General features: G+C 41.0%; 1 pseudogene; it reads right to left on the reverse strand.

The window, feature by feature from the left end:
* LOC111982685 (polypeptide N-acetylgalactosaminyltransferase 17-like) overlaps positions 1-5,138 on the reverse strand; it is a 36,850-nt pseudogene extending 31,712 nt beyond the window's left edge.
* Positions 5,139-6,513: the final 1,375 nt, after the last annotated feature.

Consider the following 6,513-nt stretch of genomic DNA (forward strand, 5'->3'; position numbering starts at 1 on the left):
ATTTCTTCACCAAAATGCACTCTTTGAGATGTGTGTGTGTGTGTGCGTGTGCGTGTGCGTGTGCGTGTGCGTGCGTGCGTGCGTGTATATTTCTCCTCACCATCATCGCTGTAGTCGTCCACCAAAATGATCTCTTTGAGGAGGTGAGCCGGTGTGTGATTGACAGCTGAGTGGACGGAGCGGAGGATTACTGACAACGCCTCATTGACAAAGATGAAGATAAGGGAGATGTTTGGAAGATCCCTGGGGAAGCTGGCCTTTTTACACCTGGAGACCACACACACACTCACACACAAAGACAAATGCAGAAACACACGCACACACAGAGAGAGACACACACACACATCATTCACGCACATCATTAGCTATCATCACTAATTACATCAAACACTAATACATCCTTATATATAACAGATAAAGGCAAACAGTGAGTCCATCATTCAATGTTCAGTAATAAGTTACTTGAACCCTGGCAAAAGGTGAGTCCATCATTCTATGTTCAGTAATACGGTACTTGAACCCTCTTATATAAAGCTAATGTCTAGAGTAGCCCTATRTAATAATATGTATATAATATAATATAGCCCACCCTTTTGGTACTACCCAACATTCTAATGTAGGTTTCCAAGTTCATTACCACCACGCAAGATTCTTCTTCTCCAAGTCTCTTCTGTACATTATGATCCCAGTTGATGAGCTCACACATTTTTGTTTTGCAATTGAAAATGACAACCATGTGCCTCTTCCTGTTCCCCACAATCACGTTTTTTCMAAAAACGTACCAACACAACCCCTCTCCCTAGGCTCACAGTGGGTGCACTGTGGGAGAGAGAGATAAGAGGCCTATTTTTATTGTAGCTTTCGTTATAACGAGAGCCAGCCTTGATGAGAGGAAGTGAGGAATCTGTGGCTGGCTACATCCTAATAGTTCAAAGAGGCTTTTGTTTTGGAGTGTTTACTCTTCGACAGTGTGTAGGTATCTATCCTTCGCGTTATTGCCTTTCCCTCATCTGCGCTGGTCTTAAAGAATTGGACAGGTGAGAGCAAGTCAGCAAGTGTAAACTAGTCAGCAGTCACTTTCGACTGAGATACACCCAAAACATTGWGATACAGTACATCGCAGTAAGTAAGGAAAGGATTGGGTGATGTTACAACATTTCAGGGCTCTAACTCCTAGCTCTTTCTGCTGCATGGCATGGAGAGAGATACCCAATAGAGAGAAGGCTCCCATTCTGGGAGGTAGCTAGACGGTACTGTTCTGTTACCAAGTTCCCATTCTACTGTGTTACCACACAAACAGATATCACACCCAACATGAATCATGGTCCTCTTTGATCTCGAAACAGAGAAACTAAATGACAAGTGCAAGTGAGTCTGTGGTTCCCTGGTGTGGGTGTGTGTGTGTATGTGATTTTGAATGGGACTGAATTGTGTGTCCCCACAAGGTTAGCTGTACAAGACTGTGTGTGTGTGTGTGTGTGTGTGTGGTGTGTGTGTGGGTGTGTGTGTGTGTGTGTGTGTGTGTGTGTGTGTGTGTGTGTGTGTGTGTGTGTTGTGTTGGTGTGTGTGTGTGTGTGTGTGTGTGTGTGTAAAGTACTTAGGTAAAAATACTTTAAAGTACTACTTAAAAAGGATCCGCCCTTTTTTTCAAATTTCGCTAAAATGACATACCCAAATCTAACTGCCTGTAGCTCAGGCCCTGAAGCAAGGATATGCATATTCTTGGTACCATTTGAAAGGAAACACTTTGAAGTTTGTGGAAATGTGAAAGGAATGTAGGAGAATATAACACAATAGATCTGGTAAAAGATAATACAAAGAAAAAAACAACCGTTCTCTTGTATTTCTTTTGTACYATCATCTTTGAAATTTAAGAGAAAGGCCAAAATGCATTATTTCCAGCCCAGGTGCAATTTGGATTTWGACCACTAAATGGCAGCAGTGTATGTGCAAAATTTTAGACTGATCCAATGAACCATTGCATTTCTGGTCCAAATTTTGTATCAAGACTGCCCAAATGTGMCTAATTTTCATGTTAGAAATTGTGCACTATACTCAAACAATAGCATGACATTCTTTCACTGTAATAGCTACTGTACATTGGACAGTGCAGTCAGATTAACAAGAATTTAAGCTTTCGCCAATATCAGATATGTCTATGTCCTGGGAATTGTTCTTGTTACTTACAACCTCATGCTAATYGCATTAGCCTACGTTAGCTCAACTGTCCCGTGGACGGGACACCGATCCCGAAGAAGTTTTAAGTTTTTTTTATTTTTATATATATGTACTTTACTTTACTGTTTATAGTTTTAACAACTTTTTGTTTTACTTCACTACATTCACTACATTTTTCATGACAGTCAAAAGTTACTCATTACATTTTGAATGCTTAGCAGGACAGGACAAGGGTCCAATTCACACACTTATCAAGAGAACAACCCTGGTCATCCCTACTGCCTCTGATCTAGCGGACTCACTAAACACAAATGCTTCATTTGTAAATTCTGTCTAAGTGTTGGAGTGTGCCCCTGGCTATCGGTAAATTTAAAAAACAAGAAAATGGTGCCGTCTGGTTTGCTTAATATAATGAATTTGAAATGATTTATACTTTTACTTTTTGATCTTAATTGTATTTTAGCAATTACATTTACTTTTTTGTGTGTGTGTGTGGTGTGTTGTGTGTGTGTGTTGTGTGGTGTGTGTGTGTGTGGTGGGGTGGGGGTGGGGGTGGTGTGTGTGTGTTGGTGTGTGTGGTGTGGTGTGTGTGTGTTGTGTTGTGTGTGTGTGTGTGTGTGTGTGTGTCCAGAGTGCGTGCACGTGTCAATTGGCGCATTAGACTGCAACTTCATAACAAATAAGACCACAAAAAAGCACAACAAAGAAAGAGGGATTAGGCTACAGAGATAATACTAGATGGTTTTAAGAATATTGTATTTTTTTAACACAAAGCTAAGTGGTGCCAAAACAAAAACATCTGCTGACATAGCTTTAATCATTAGTCTCTCCGACCATGGCAACAACCCAGTAGCAGCGAAACAACTAAGACAGCAAAGTATACACTACCATGCTTATCAGTTCTGATTAGAGCATGAGCCCAAGATATGGCTGAGATCTAGATATGGGTATCAAATAATACAAAGTGCACACACACACACACACTAATGCTTGGATTGGTCTTTGGAAAAACATAAAAGCACATGAAAATTGTAGTGGGTCTATTGTACTGAAACACTGTTGTCAACTGAGCTACAGTAAGGGCGGCCCTGGTCAAAAGTAATGCTGTACTMTATAAGGAATAGAGTGCCATTACGGGCCAAAAAGAATGCACTATAGGGTGCCTAAAACTTACTTGCTGGGCCGGTAGTCTGGTATGGACCGATCCAGTGATATCTTTTGGCTGAGGTAAGCGTTGTATCCATACTTCTCCCTCAGTACTTTCGCGTCGTCCTCTTCTTTTGGGGCTAGGGTGGCGGGGAGTCCCCCTTTACCTCGCCCCCCGAAACCCTCAATCAGCCCCAGGGACTTGGACAGACCTGTAGTTCACACAGTCAAGAAAAGGTCACTATGCTATAACACGTTTGCTTAGTTGTTTTGAAAATCATTGACTTTTAACAAATGAGGTAGCTGTATACTAAACTTATGTCCCAAATGGCACCCTATTCCCTATATAGTGCACTACCCTGTGGGCCCTGGTCAAAAGTAGTAGTACACTAATTATAGAGTGCCATTTTGGATGGATCCTAAGCCTCAGACTAYGTAAATAACAGCAATCATGGTAGATTTTGAGTTACAGCAAATAAAAAATAACCAATGAGCCAGAGTCATTGTTTTTAGGTGGGTAGGCTAGAGTGCTAGAGTTATAGCCTACCATTAAGCTGTCTGTAGACCACGTCCTCCAATGACCCGAGTCTCTTTAGTAATACTTCATGACTGATGCTCARACCTTGAGTCGTGCCGTTAGAGCGTGATTGTCTTTTCACATCGTCCTGACCGTGGGTTTTTGTCACTCGGTTGTGGGTGCACTTGGTCCAAAGTGTCATGAACCCCGCAACCGCAATCACGTTCAGCACCAATAACACTCTCCATCGTCTGAACACAAAAGCCATTAAAGTTGTTGATGTCCGGGATCCAAATAGCAGTGTTTTTGGAATAATTCAGGACAAATTCAGGAGTCCTCCTCTTTGCGATGCGCAATAAGGTTCAATGTAGATTTGTGTTTATGAAGGCATTTTTAAAATATATATATACCGTAGACGACATTCCACCTGGAGAAGCTGGTGCTGCAAATCAACAGTAGATAATTGCTATTGTCAAATTGAACTGTGTGTGCGCATTGATAGGCTATCTGCTGGACAGAGAAACAAAGCTGAAACATATTTCGATTGCTCATTTTGTAACATAACGTAGACTAATTACAACATTTCACTAATAAGCTTTAACCACCTACCATTTCGCATTGGAGCAATTTTTAGGCTGCGTCCTCGTTCGGGGTAATTTTGGAGCCTGGTCATGGGCTCTCATCCGTGACTTCTCTGTTTAAAATGTATTGATAGAAGATCATGCATAGAAGATGTTAGACAAAAAGACTAGCATATCTTCAGTTTTGAAGAGTCCATATCCTTAAATATTTAAAGAGTCTCAAGTCTGTCTTTCTTTGCATTCAGCAGAAGTGGGCTATGACGCGATTGAGAAGGACTGCGTACTGAGCCGCTGTCTGTCTCTGACCGCGGATCTTCAAAATCGTAGCAGATAAATACTGACCACATAAAATGCATAKGCCTATCCCATGTTTAAGCATTCTCTGTGTAGTTTTGATCCTCCACGTGTAGGAAAAATAATTGTGAGATGTTCTGAGTGGTGTATTGCACGAGTAGACTRCTACACAACCAGTCAGCCTAAAATATAACGGTCCGTGGACGCAGCATCGCCAATGAAAGACACCTCATATGCAGCACAGAAATGCGGCTGAAATAACTCCATYCGAGGTGTCTTCTCATATTCTGACTATTCAAAATAATGCTAAACGTTTTTCCCCTGTACCCTTATTTTCGCCGATTTCTTATTATGTCCTGTTATTTAATTTAGCCAAATTCTTCCTATGCGCTAGATAGCGCTTAATAATGGCGCGCAGGAAAACACGGAATGGGATTCCTAGGAAGAGATTCGTATTGAACGTTCCTGGTGAGTGTGGCAAGCAGTCACACAGTGAATTAAGCAGATCGTTGATGCGGGTGGGTAGGTTGAATTAACTCACACCAATTATCTGCAATTATACTGCATTCAAATCATATTTTGACTGAAAATTTCCTCCCCTGATTATTGTAGGCAACAGTAAGCCTATGTTCCAAGTTTAAATAATGTATTTGAAATAACATAAAACTGTGACATAATTAAGCAATAARGCCCGATAGGGTGTGGTATATTGGCCATATACCACAAACCCACGAGGTGCCTTATTGCTATTGTTTACCAACGTAATTAGAGTAGTAAAAATAAAATGTTTTGTCATACCCGTGCTATATGGTCTGATATACCACGGCTGTCAGACAATCAGCATTCAGGACTCAAACCACCCAGTTTATAATTAAGCAGTAAGGCCGGGGGGGTGTGGTATATTGCCAATATACCACGGCTAAGGGCTGTTCTTTGCAGAGCATCATGAGTGCTTGGAGAAGCCATTAGCCGTGGTATATTGGCCATATATTGTTTATATATTGTGGTATATTGGCCATATACCACAAACCCCTGAGGTAACTTATTGCTATTATAAACTAGTTACCAACATAATTAGAGCAGTTAAAATAAATGTATTTTTTTACCCATKGTATATGGTCTGATACTGTATACCACGGCTGTCAGCCAATCAGCATCCAGGACACTATTTTACAATTACAAAGCTGATCAGAATACTGACATCGTTTTTAGTCTGCTTTTTAAATGTAATTATTGCATGCTTAAAAAGACAGCAGAAGCTACAGATTGGATTTTTCTGGACCCCTTTTSCCAAAAGCTACAGTTCCCGAAGCTTCTGTGCATGTGTAGGATTGTAACGATAGTCTTCGTCCTCCTCGTCTGAGGAGTAAGAAATGTCGGACCAAGATGCAGCGTGGTGAGTATCCATTTTAATAGGAATACGTGAAACAAACAAAATAACAAATAAACGAACGAAGACGCAACAGTCCCGAAATAGTGAACACTAAACACAGGAACACACGAACAGGAACAATCACCCACAACCCACAATACAAAACAGGCTACCTAAATATGGCTCCCAATCAGAGAGAACGATAAACACCTGCCTCTGATTGAGAACCATATCAGGCCAAACACATAGAAATAGACAAACTAGACAAACAACATAGAATGCCCACTCAGATCACACCCTGACCAAACAAAACATAGAAACATACACAGCAAACTATGGTCAGGGCGTGACAAGGATTCTCTATTTTGCACAATCTCTGCTCTACTTGTAGAGAACCTCCCTTCACATTTCTACTGTAAATTGTG

The sequence above is a fragment of the Salvelinus sp. IW2-2015 genome, linkage group LG22, assembly GCF_002910315.2.
Source record: "Salvelinus sp. IW2-2015 linkage group LG22, ASM291031v2, whole genome shotgun sequence".
NCBI classification, from domain to species: Eukaryota; Metazoa; Chordata; class Actinopteri; order Salmoniformes; family Salmonidae; genus Salvelinus; species Salvelinus sp. IW2-2015.